This window comes from Trichosurus vulpecula, chromosome 2 (genome assembly GCF_011100635.1).
Source record: "Trichosurus vulpecula isolate mTriVul1 chromosome 2, mTriVul1.pri, whole genome shotgun sequence".
Lineage (NCBI taxonomy): Eukaryota > Metazoa > Chordata > Mammalia > Diprotodontia > Phalangeridae > Trichosurus > Trichosurus vulpecula.
The window spans coordinates 378,296,789-378,309,344 of record NC_050574.1 but is presented as its reverse complement, the minus strand read 5'-3'; the positions used below and the strand labels follow the sequence as shown (position 1 = coordinate 378,309,344).

At 37.6% G+C, this 12,556-nt stretch overlaps 1 protein-coding gene across 1 annotated transcript in view; it reads right to left on the bottom strand.

Moving 5' to 3' along the window:
- The window catches only part of CRYAA (crystallin alpha A), a 47,297-nt gene extending 36,814 nt beyond the window's left edge, over positions 1–10,483 (bottom strand). The window contains exon 1 of the mRNA XM_036747376.1: positions 10,422–10,483. The gene's annotated coding sequence lies outside the window, so the exon portion shown is untranslated. The remainder of the gene's footprint in view (positions 1–10,421) is intronic.
- Positions 10,484–12,556: the final 2,073 nt, after the last annotated feature.

The window sequence follows — 12,556 nt, the reverse complement described above, 5'->3', positions numbered from 1 at the left end:
AGGCATCTGTCTCCTTCAAGGCTCTAGCTTGCAAAGGTAAAGCCAGAAATCTTTCAGAAAAAAACGCCCCAATTTGATACTTATCTATCATAGATGTGATTCTAGTCAAGACAATTTATGAAGAACAAGCCAAGAAGCTGCTAGAATTAATGGAAAGCATTGTGTATGTGTGTTATATCCTCCCTGGATTATAAGCTAATCAAAAGGTAAGAACTGTGTCTTCCTTTGTCTTTTATCTCTAGCATTTAACACAGTGATTCCCACGTAGCTGAATGAATTGAATTGAATCCAATATATCTGGTGGTATGAAGGACAGAGTCCTCAAGAAAGTTTACAGTTTGGTTAGGGAGACAAGGCACGTAAATACAAATCATATAATTGATAATGCCAGACAGCAAATCCCAGCACTAAATGAGTGTTATAGACAATAAGCATGACAGAATTCAATGGAAGGAGAGATCATCGTGGATGTGATTGGTCAGGAAATGCTTCGTGGATAAGATGGGCTTTGGAGGACAAACAGGTAGGCAGGGAGGGGTGAAGAGGGCATTTCAGGTGAGGGGAACAGTGTAAACAAAGGCACAGAGGTGAGAAAGAAATGGCATTTAGAAGACAGCGATGACTGAGCTTAGAGAGGACTTGCATATGGGGTAAAGGGAAATATGGTTAGGAAATTAGGTTGTAGATTGCTGGATTGTAGAAGGTGATGAATATCATATTGAGGAGTTTTTGCTTTTTTCACTTACAGTTGCCCCAGCTGTCTCACTGGGAAAGCTGTTCCCTGAAACTCAACATCCTACCTTCTGTATCCTTGTTCTGCCCATGCCTGGAATGCTCCACCTCACAAGAGCCTTAGCTCCTCAAGGCTACTGCTACCTCCTGTGCAAAGTCTTACCTCATCCTTCTAGATTCAAGTATTCCCTTCCTTAAATTATCTTATACTTATTTATCCATAGACATGTTGTTTCCCTTAAGTAGGAAGTCCCTGATATGGGCTTTTTTATTTTATTTTATTTTTTACATTTTACGTTTTTATCCCCAGTGCCAAACACAGATGTTTAATGAATGCTTGTCAAATTTAAGTGAATTGAACAGTGTGAAAGCAGTAGTAGGTTGACATTGCTGATGTCAGGATTTTATGTCAGCATAGTATAAAATTCTGTCCAGTTAGGGGGCTCACACTGTAACCCCAATTAAGCTTTTTTTCTGCAGTTACCCAGTTACAATTATCCAATATGAATAAGAATAAAATGGTGCAATGAGAATGTTTAGTTGAGACTAGAACAAGATGTTGGAATGAATGATGAGTTCTGATCACTAGAAGTGTTCAGAGCCTATAATCTTCTCAGGAATGTTATAGAAGGGATTTCTGCAACAAGTTGGAATTGGTGGTAGATTATCTCTTAAAGAAACTAAGAAATGGAAAGTCTTTGATGTTCCATTGAATTCAATAAATATTAAGTACCTACTAGGTACTAGGTGCTGGAAATATAAAGACAAAACAGCACCTAACCTGCATTCTACTTGGGGGTTACAGTATGTGGAGAATATTCTGTACTCTGCTTTTTGGGCCCAAGCCTACCAGAAACAGTTTTTATTAAATTTAATTTAACTAATTCTAAACATTTCTGCTTAGAAAGATAGAGAGGACCAAAGATGGAATGAATTACCTTATGACTGAAAATCTCACTAAGAGATTTTGGAGTTACAATTTATAACATCTTCAAACAATAGTGAAAATTCGAGTTAAAACTAAGAAAAAGTTCAGCCTTTAGGTAATACTTTCAGCTTAAAAGGTCAGCACACCCTATTGAATCATTTCCATAAAACCATTCAATCCCTCTTTGGCAACAACCTGTAAGGATATTCCTTTCTACCTGGCCAAAGGAAAGTTCAAAAGATACTTCTATTAACTAAAATTATCAAAGACTTCTTCATTCTCTTCCTTCTCTTTCAGTTACCATCAACCTAAATTAGTAGCAAAGAGATTATAGCAATATATCACAACGATCATACACTATGACCAGGTCAGATTTAAACCAGGAATGCAGGGCTGGTTCAATATTAGAAAAATTATTGGGATAATTGACCATGTCAATAACAAAAACAATAAAAATCATATGATTAACACAATAGATGTAGAAAAACCATTTGACAAAATTCAACACCCATTCCTATTAAGAACATTAGAAAACACAGGAATAAATAGAGCTTTTCTTAAAATGATAAGTACTAAAAAAATAAATAAATAAATAAATAAAATGATAAGTATTGTCTATGTAAAACAAAGAACAAGCACTAGCTTAATGAGAATTAAATAGAAACCTGCTCAATAAGGTTAAAGGTAAAGCAAGGATATCCATTATCATCATTATTATTGAATATTATGTTAGAAATGCTAGCTATAGCAATACAACAAGAAAATAATGGAAGGGATAGGCAAAAGCAATGAGGAAACAAAACTATTACTCTTTGCAGAGTATGTGGTGGCATACTTTTAAAAACCCTAGAGAGTCGACTAAAAAACTCATTAAAACAATGAATAACTTTAGCAAAGTGGCAGGATATAAAATGAACCCACATAAATCATCAGCATTTCTATATACTACCAACAAAACACAGCAGGAAGAGATAGAAAAATTCCAATGTTAACACGATTATAAAACACTTTTCATGCAAATGCAGATCTAAACAACTGGAGAAATATTAATTGCTTATGGGTAGGCCTAGCCAGTATAATAAAAATGATGATTCTACCTAAATTAGTATACTCATTTAGTACCATACCAATTAAACTGCCAAAGAATTATTTTATAGAGCTAGAAAAAATAATAACAAAATTCAAATGGAAGAACAAAAAGTCAAGACTATCAGGGAAATCAAATTTTTAGAAAATGTGAAGGGAGGCAGTCTGGCAGTACCAGAATTCAAACTAAATTATGAGGCAGTAATCATCATAATAATCTGGAACTGGATAAGAAATAAAATGGTGGATCATCAGAATAGATTAGGTATACAACTGTTGTTCTTCAGTCATTTCATCATGGCAGACTCTTCACCACTCTCTGTAGCGTTTTCTTGGTCAGCTGGGTGGCACAGTGGATTGAAAGCTGTGCCTGGAGTTGGGAAGAACTGAGTTCAAATCCAGCCTCAGATATTTACTAGCTGTGCAACTCTGGGCAAGTCACTTAACCCTATTTGCCTCAGTTTCCTCATCTATAAAATGAGCTGGATAAGGAAATGGCAAGCCATTCAAGTATTTTTGCTAAGAAAACCCCAAAAGGAGTCACAAAGAGTTGGACATGACTGAAAAATAACTAAACATGTACACAGTAGTAAATGATCTTAGTGATTTAGAATTTGATGAACCCAAAGATCTAAGCTTTGGGGGCAAGAACTCACTGTTTGACAAAATTTGCTGAGAAAACTGAACAACAGTATGGCAGAAACTAGACGTAGTCCAACATCTCACACTGTATCAAAATGGGTACATGATTTAGACATAAAGAATGATAACCATAAACAAATTGGAGAATCACAGGAAACTTTACCTGTCAGAACTAAGTGTAAAGGAAGGTTCTGTGGTCAAACAAGAGACAAGGAGAATCACTGCAAGTATAATTTTGACTATGTGAAATTAAAAAGGTTTTGCACAAACAAAATTAGAAGAAAAGCAGGAAATTGGGATAAACTTTTTATAGAAAGTTTCTCTGATAAAGGGCTCATTTCTAAAATATATAGAGAACTGAGTCAAACTTGCAAAAATAAGAACCTTCCCCAACTGATAAATGGCCAAAGGTTATGAACAGGCAGTTTTCAGAAGAAATAAAAGCTATCTATAGTTATATGAAAAAAGGTTCTAAATTATTATTAATTAGAGAAATGCAAATTAAAACAACTCTGAGGTATCACCTCACACCTATCAGATTGGCTGTTATAACAGAAAAAGAAAATGAAAAAATGCTGGGCGGAATGTGGAAAAATAAGGATACTAATGCACTATTGGTGGAATTGTGAACTGATGAACCATTCTGGAGAACAATTTAAAACTATGTCTAAAGGGCTATAAAACTGTGTATATTCTTTGAGCCAGCAATACCACTACTAAGTCTGTATCCCAAAGAAATCAAAGAAAATGGAAAGGGATCAATATGTACAAAAAATACTTACAGCAGCTCTTTTTGTGGTAGCAAAAAAATTGGAAATTGAGGGGATGCCCATTAATTAGGAAATGGCTGAATAAGTTGTGGTATATGATTGTGATGGAATACTATTGTGCTATAAGAAATGTTAAGGGAGATGGTTTCAGATAAACCTGGAAGACCTATATGAATTGATGCAGATTGAAGTGAGCAGAACCAAGAGAACATTGTGCACTGTTACAACAATATTTTAACAATGATCAACTGTGAAAGACTTAGCTACTTTCAAGACAATGATACAAGACAATTCCAAAGGACCCATGATGAAAAATGCTGTCTACCTTCAGAGAGATAAATGCTGAGTGCAAATTGAATATAATTTTTCTACTTTTATTTTTCTTGCTTTTTTGCAACATGGCTAATATAGAAATGTGTTTTGCATGATTTCACATGTAGAATTGATATCATATTGCTTGCCTTCATGGGTGGGGGAGGTTTGGAGGAAGAGAGAGAATCTGGAACTCAAAATTTTAAAAATAAAACAAATGTTTAAAATAAATAATGAATTATTTTAAAATATAATATGCGGCTTGAAGTAAGAAACGTGAGAAGACATATATTATTTGAGGTGAGAAGGCATAAGGTTCATCCCAGGCCTTCTCAAATCATATCATATAAGTGATTGGCTAAAAAGATGGTCTGAATGGTGCTGTACCAATCAGTGTGTTAGGAGAGGGTGATACTTTTTCACAAATAGAGGTAGAATTAGTCTCATTTAGTGCAGTTTCTCTTGGGGGGATAGGGCAGCATAAGAACATTGCAAAAGCATTCGTGTCCATCAGTTTCGAAGAACCTCTACTTCAAATATCATGTGTTGTGGGGCAAATGGGCTTGTCACACCCTTTAGTTCAGTATCTCCTGCCACATAAGACCCTCATAAAGGTGTGCAGATGAGCAGAGAAGATATAGCCTTGGACTTACCATGCATTTGAAACAAGTTGTTCAAGGTCTCATTGTCTGAAAAGGAGGTAAAACACTCCCTCTAGTGTTTTCAATGGAGAAGGGAAAAAGTCTGCTGCAAAATTGTTTTTGATAAAGGTTTGCTATCTAAATTATAAAGGAATCGGAATAGGCAGTTCTCAGTGGAAGGAATGAAAGTTATCAACGATTATGTGGAAAAAAAATGTTCCAAATCACTAAAAATGAGATATATAGAAATTAAAATAACTTTGGTATTGCACATCACTCATAAGATTAGCAAAAATGACCTTTCCCTCCCCAAAAAGGAAAATTAATCAATGAGTATGTATTAAGTGCTTACTATCTTACTATACTTAAGGCATTGTATTAGGTACAAGGGATAAAAGTATAACAAATGAAACCATATATACTCTTTTTTATTTTATTATTTATTTAATATTTTTAGTTTTCAGCATTGATTTCTACAAGATTTTGAGTTACAAATTTTCTCCCCATTTCTACCCTCCCCCCCACTCCAAGATGGAATATATTCTGATTGCCCTATTCCCCAGTCAGCTCTCCCTTCTGTCACTCCACTCCCCGCCAACCACTTTTCCCTTACTTTCTTGTAGGGCAAGATAGATTTCTATGCCCCATTGCCTGTATATCTTATTTCCCAGTTGTATCCAAAAACAACTTTTTTTTTTGAACATCTGCTTTTAAAACTTTGAGTTCTAAATTCTCTCCCCTCTTCCCTCCCCACCCACCCTCCCTAAGAAGGCAAGCAATTCAACATAGGCCACACATGTGTCATTATGCAAAACCCTTCCACAATACTCATGTTGTGAAAGACTAACTATACTTTGCTCCCTCCTATCCTGTCCCCCTTTATTCAATTTTCTCCCTTAACCCTGTCCCTTTTCGAAAGTGTTTGCTTTTGGTTACCTCCTCCCCCCATCTGCCCTCCCTTCTATCGTAACCTCTTTTTTAGTCCCTTCTCACTTCTTTCCTGTGGGGTAAGATACCCAATTGAGTGTGCATGTTATTCCCTCCTCAAGTCAAATCTGATGACAGCAAGATTCACTCATTCCCCCTCACCTGCCCCCTCTTCCCTTCCAGCAGAACTGCTTTTTTTGCCACTTTTATGTGAGATAATTTACCGCATTCTATCTCTCCCTTTCTCCCTCTCTCAATATATTCCTCTCTCATCCCTTAATTTGATTTTTTTTTAGATATCATCCCTTCATATTCAACTCACCCTGTGCCCTCTGTGTACATATGTGTGTGTATGTGTGTGTGTGTGTGTGTGTGTGTGTGTATTCCCTTCAGCTACCCTAATACTGAGACCTCATGAATTACACACATCATCTTTCCATGTAGGAATGTAAACAAAACAGTTCAACTTTAGTAAGTCCCTTGTGATTTCTCTTTCTTGTTTACCTTTTCATACTTCTCTTGACTCTTGTGTTTGAAAGTCAAATTTTCTATTCAGTTCTGGTCTTTTCACTGAGAAAGCTTGGAAGTCCTCTATTTTATTGAAAATACATATTTTGCCTTGGAGCATTATACTCAGTTTTGCTGGGTAGGTGATTATGGTTTTAATCCTAGCTCTATTGACCTCCAGAATATCATATTCCAAGCCCTTTGATCCCTTAATGTAGAAATTGATCTTGTATTATCCTGATTGTGTTTCCACAATACTCAAATTGTTTCTTTCTGGCTGCTTGCAGTATTTTGTCCTTGATCTAGGAGCTCTGGAATTTGGCGACAATATTCTTAGGAGTTTTCTTTTGGGGATCTTTTTCAGGAGGTGATTGGTGGAGTCTTTCAATTTCTATTTTACCCTCTGGTTCTAGAATATCAGGGCAGTTTTCCTTGATAATTCTTTAAAGATGATATCTAGGTTCTTGTTTTGATCATGGCTTTCAGGTAGTCCAAGAATTTTTAAATTATCTCTTCTGGATCTATTTTCCAGGTTAGTGGTTTTTCCAATGAGTTATTTGACATTGTCTTCCATTTTTTCATTCCTTTGGTTCTATTTTATATCTTGATTTCTCATAAAGTCACTAGCTTCCACTTGCTCCCATCTAATTTTTAAGGTAGTATTTTCTTCAGTGGTCTTTTGGACCTCCTTTTCCATTTGGTTAATTCTGCCTTTCAAGGCATTTTTCTCCTCATTGGCTTTTTGGAGCTCTTTTGCCATTTGAGTTAGTCTATTTTTTAAGGTGTTATTTTCTTCAGTATTTTTTGGGTCTCCTTTAGCAAGTCATTGACTTGTTTTTCATGGTTTTCTCACATCACTCTCATTTCTCTTCCCAATTTTTCCTCTACTTCTCTTACTTGCTTTTGCAAATCCTTTTTGAGCTCTTTCATGGCCTGAGACAAATTCCTGTTTTTCTTGGAGGCTTTTGATGTAGGCTCTTTGACTTTGTGGACTTCTGGCTGTATGTTTTGGTCTTTTTTTGTCCAAAAAAAAAGACTCCAAAATCTGAGTCTGAATCTGAGTCCATTTTCAGTGCCTGTTCATGTTCCCAGCCAACTACTTGACCCTTGAGCTTTTTGTTGCGGTATGACTGCTTGTAAAGTAGAGAGTACTTTGTCCCAAACTTGAGGGGCTGCACTGCTGTTTTCAGAGCTACTTCTACACAGCAAGCTCTGCCACACCAGTGCTCCTTCTCCCCCAAGAACCACCAGCCAGGATTGCAGCCCAGATCCAGGCAGGGCAAAGCAGGCTTTGCACTCCTGCTCTAATCTGACACTTAATTCCTCCCACCAGGTGGGCCTGGGGCCAGAAGCAACTGCAGCTGTAGCTCTGGAAGCAGCCTCAGAGCTGCACCACTTCTGCCACACCTGGGGCGGTGGCCGACCATGAACTCCTTTCACTCTGTCCCAGCAGTGTTTTCCACTAACCTGCTCTGTTGTCTTTGGCGTTTGTGGGTTGAGAAGTCTGGTAACTGCCACAGCTCGCTGATTCAGGGCACTAGGGCCTGTTCCCCGGTTCCCAGTCTGGTTGGTCCTGGCACAGTCCATGCTGGTCTGTGCTTTGCTCCACTCCCAGCTCCATGAGATAAACCCTTCCCAGCAACCATCCAGGCTGTCCTGGGCTGGAGCCCTGCTTCCCTCTGCTATTTTGTGGGTTCTGTTGCTCTAGAATTTATTCAGAGCCATTTTTATAGGTATTTGGAGGGACCTGGGGGAGAGCTTAAGCAAGTCCCTGCTTTCCAGCTGCCATCTTGGCTCCGCCCCCAACAATATATACTCTTAAGGAATTTACATTCTAATGAGGAAGACAAGTACATATATACAGCATAAATACAAAAGTGAATAAATAAAAATATCTACAAAACAGTGAAATATAAGGGAGTTTAGGAGGGAAAGCGTTAACAGTTTGGGACATCAGGAAAGACTTCAGGGGAAAGATGGTATTCAAGCCCAGTCTTAAAGGAGAAGGCAGACCCTATAAGACAGGTAAGGGAGGAACATATTCCAAGTGAAAAACTGACTCTGAACCAGGCAAGGTCGGAGAGGAACAGGAGCAACCCTGTTCTGCATGATACTTATACAAAGAGAGATATGACTACTGTCTACCTGAGAGAATATAGAGCTTAACTCTGCATACCCCTGAAAGTGGTAGAGAGAGAGAGAGAGAGAGAGAGAGAGAGAGTGAATATATGAATGGTCAGCTGAAGCCGAGAGCTACAGTCATGTATGGGAAGCTTCCCTTCTATCATGTGCCTTGTCCCCTAGCACATTAAAACCTAAGGATTGTTGATAGTGAACTACTCCACTGTGAGATAGTTCTCTGTCCTATTTTGAGCTGAAATATAAATCGTCTCCTAGTTAAAGAATTCCTTTGTGTGTGTGTATATACATATATGTGCATATTTCTAATCTGTATAACTTCTCTAACTTCTGTTTACTGTTTTGTTTGATTAAATGGCTTTATTCACTATTCATGATGGATTTTTTTTTTATGTTACCAGAATTTTGTAGAAAGGGACTAAGCTAGTGAGTATATCCCCCTTTGAGAAGAATCAGGGGAACAACTTTCCTTCTGAACAGACATTTATACCCAGACTTGAGATATTTAAGGTATAGCTTCCAGCTGTAAGTCTAGCCCTATATTCATCTTGGAGAACAGAGAAAAGATCATCCAGCTTCTGCAGTCCTGGATCCTATCTGCCCCTCTCTCCAGCTAATCTTGTTTTTGTCATTCAGTCATTTTAGTCATGTCTGACTCTTTGTAACCCCATTTGGGGTTTTCTTGGCAAAGATACTAGAGCAGTTTGCCATTTCCTTCTCCATCTTATTTGATATATGAGGAAACTGAGTTAAACAGGGTTAATGACTTGCCCAGGGTCACATATGTAGTAAATATCTGAGGCCAGATTTGAACTCAGAAAGATGAGTCTTTCTGACTCCAGGCCCAGTGCTTTATCGACTGTACCACCCAGCTGTTAACAATAGCAATCAGCTAAGCTGCTGATCTACAATGTTGGGAGATAGAGTATCATAAGTAAGGAATAGAGAAAAAGCCTGTTTGTCCAATGAGATGGGAAAAATAAATTGTGTAGACCTTTAAAACCAGAACAAGGGGCAGCTAGGTGATGCAGTGAGTAGAGCACTGGCGCTGGAGTAAGGAGGACCTGAGTTCAAATCTGGCTTCAGACACTTGACCCACTTACTAGCTGTGTGACCTTAGGCAAGTCACTTAACCCCAATTGCCCTGCCTTCCCCCCTCCAAAAAGAAAAAAAAAGATACACTAAAGAAAAACAAAGTTTATATTTTATCCTGGGGCAGTAGGAAGACACTGGAGTTAAGGCTTGGAGCCACATGATCAGATATTCAGTTAAAGAAAATTGGCAAGAGCACGTAGGGTGGATGGAGCAGTGAGACTTGAGGCAAAGAGACCAATTAAATGCTGTTGCAATCATCTAGACAAGAGGTTCTTAGGACCTAAACTGAGGTGATGCTGTTCATGTGGAGGGATGGGGTCAGGCGTGAGAGATACTGCGAAGGTAGAAGTGACAAGATCACCCCACAGGAAGAAGACAAGTCAAAGGACTCATAAGACTTCATAAACAATTCAGAAAAAATATAATGAACTTGGAAAAGCCTATAAGCAGTTAATATCATTTTACTTCTTCTCCAGCGATTCCCACTTGTCTCTAGGGTCCTACAGTCCTCCAAACTCAGCATCAATCCATAGTTTGTACTCCTTTCAAAAGGAAATTAAGTGTATTTGCAGATATTAGACAGGTAACATTCTAGGGAGTCCTTTCATCCTATAGAAGCCCTCTGAGGGATTTAACTCCCCTAGATGGGAAACACACTTGTGGGTGCTGGACAGGCAACTTCTCTTCCCATTGGACCTACACCAAAGAACCCAGGGTGGTACAAGAGGTCCACATCCTTACTGATCTATATTGTGGCTTTAGCCCCTAGCCAGTTTTTCTCCAAGGACCAAGAACCATGTGCATGATTTTCTTCTTTCTCCAAGAAGAATGTTCGAAGAATTTCCATTCTCATTCATTTTAGTTTAGTTTCTTCAGTTGGATTTTCTTTTCTTTTCAGATCCACATTCTCTCTTTCCCACATCCTCCTACACACACACACACACACACACACACACACACACACACACACACACCCTTCTCTCCTTGGTTTAGAACTAGGAGGAAGACCATCTGGCCTTGTGACAAAACAAAGCAAAACCTCTGTTACAAATATGTAAAGTCAAAACAAAACAAATTCCTGCATTGGCATGTATGCATATATAAATATATATGTATGTATATTGTATATATATGGATGTGTATATAAAAATATATGCATACATACACACATATGTGTGTGTACATACATAATGGCAAGCAAAGTGGGACTTACCCCTGTTTTTTCTTTAGGGGTGCTTCTTAGGACTAAGGCAATCAAGTGCCTTTGATTGCGCCTTGCCTTTGATTGAATCAAGAGTCTTTGATAACCTGCTTAAGTCACAAGAAAGCCTAAGTCACATGAGTTTGAGTCACATGGTTGTGACACCCTCTGACCAAGAAGAAGTATATATATATATATATTTTGAAGCTAATATTTTGCTTTGGGGCTCACTCATTGCAAGAGAGTTCATGTGATTTGGCCAGGTGAGACTCTGGGTAGCCATTAATGGTCCTTAAGGACCCCTCTGCCTTTGAAAACCCAGATGTTGGTGCTTCTCTCTCTCTGGTAACTATGTATGTATTGCTATGGACAGACAGTTAAAAGCCCTGTCTGCTGAGTTGTATTATTTTCTCTGTTTATATAATTTCTGCTTGCAATTTCTGTTTGTGTTTTCTCTGAAGGTCAGGGTGCTGACTTTTTCCTCTGAACTAAGTGAATGATATATGTATGATTAATTAAAGTGAGATTGTAAACTCCTTAAGGTTGCTTTCTTTAGAAAAGCAGATCAAAGAACCTGTGCTAGCAGATGTCCTGTCTTCTGGTGTTATTGGCTTTACACCTCCACGGTAGCTGCAAGCAGCATTGTTGTTACAACATATATGCGTCTCTACTTGTAGCTACATACATATATACGTGTATATGTGTGTATGCACACACATGTGTAGACATAGATAGATAGATAGATAGATATCAACCTGTGCTCTGAGACTGGGTAACATGTTTCATCATGAATCCTCTGGAATTGTGGTTGATCATTACTCTGATCAGAGTTGCTAAGTCCTTCAAAATTGATTATCTTTACAATGTTGCTATTATTATGTGAATTGTTCTCCTAGTAGTACAGACTTTGATCTGTATCAGTTCATACAAGTCTTCCAGGTTTCTCAGAAACCATCACTTTGATGATTTCTCACAGCACAATAGTATTCCATCACATACATGTACCATAACTTTTTCAGCTATTCTCCAATTTATGGGCACTTCATCCCCAGAATTTCCAATTCTTTGCCATCACAAAAAGAGCTGCTACAAATTTTGTTGTATGTATATATATATATATATATATATATACACATATACATATATATATATGCGCATTAGTACACTGTTTTCCCATAGCCCCTCTAGCATTTGTTGTTTTCCTTTTTTGTCAACTTTGTCAATCTGACAGATGTGAAGATACAACTTCAGAGTTATTTTAACTTGCTTTTCACCAATTATTAGTGGTTTAGAGCATTTTTTTCCATATGACTATTGATAGCTTGGATTTCATTCTCTAAAAACTGCCTAAATGGTCCTTTGACCATTTATCAATTAGGGAGTGGCTCTTATTCTTATAAATATTAGTTTCCTATATATATGGGAAATGAGGACTTTATAAGAAAAATTTACTACAAAGATTTTTCCCTTCTGATTTTAGATGCATCACTTTTGTTTGTACAAAACCTTTTTAATTTTATGTAATCAAATTGGGAATTTTATGTTCTGTAATCAAAAGCAACAATATCTTGATCTA